This window comes from Bison bison, unplaced genomic scaffold (assembly GCF_000754665.1).
Source record: "Bison bison bison isolate TAMUID 2011002044 unplaced genomic scaffold, Bison_UMD1.0 scf7180017864329, whole genome shotgun sequence".
Classification (NCBI taxonomy): domain Eukaryota; kingdom Metazoa; phylum Chordata; class Mammalia; order Artiodactyla; family Bovidae; genus Bison; species Bison bison.
In genome coordinates, this window is record NW_011494901.1 from 6,571,056 (window position 1) to 6,572,031 (window position 976).

The window sequence follows — 976 nt, forward strand, 5'->3', positions numbered from 1 at the left end:
ACCCTCTTACACTGTTGGTGGGAATGCAAACTAGTACAGCCATTATGGAGAACAGTGTGGAGATTCCTTAAAAAACTGGAAATAGAACTGCCTTATGATCCAGCAATCCCACTGCTGGCATACACACTGAGGAAACCAGAAGGGAAAGAGACACGTGTACCCCAATGTTCATCGCAGCACTGTGTATAATAGCCAGGACATGGAAGCAACCTAGATGTCCATCAGCAGAGGAATGGATAAGAAAGCTGTGGTACATATACACAATGGAGTATTACTCAGCCATTAAAAAGAATACATTTGAATCAGTTCTAATGAGGTAGATGAAACTGGAGCCTATTATACAGAGTGAAGTAAGCCAGAAGGAAAAACACCAATACTAATGCATATATATGGAATTTAGAAAGATGGTAACAATAACCCTGTGTACGAGACAGCAAAAGAGACACTGATGTATAGAACAGTCTTATGGACTCTATGGAAGAGGGAGAGGGTGGGAAGATTTGGGAGAATGGCATTGAAACATGTAAAATATCATGTATGAAACGAGATGCCAGTCCAGGTTCGATGCACGATATTGGATGCTTGGGGCTAGAGCACTGGGACGACCCAGAGGGATGGTATGGGGAGGGAGGAGGGAGGAGGGTTCAGGATGGGGAACACATGTATACCTGTGGCGGATTCATTTTGATATTTGTCAAAACTAATACAATTATGTAAAGTTTAAAAATAAAATTAAAAAAAAAAGGCATCACTTTAGTCGTGGTTTGTTTCTAAGATTTCCAGCCTGTCCTATAGTTGACATACCAAAGGCTTATGTTTCATACCAGGCAAGATATGATCATTTTCATTTCCACATTCTTTAGATTTCCCTCTGAAATTTAGAGCCTGTGTGTTTGCGGCTGTATGTATGTGTGTCTGTGTGCATATTATCATTTTATTTATACAGTTACTACTACACCATTGAAACTCCCTGATG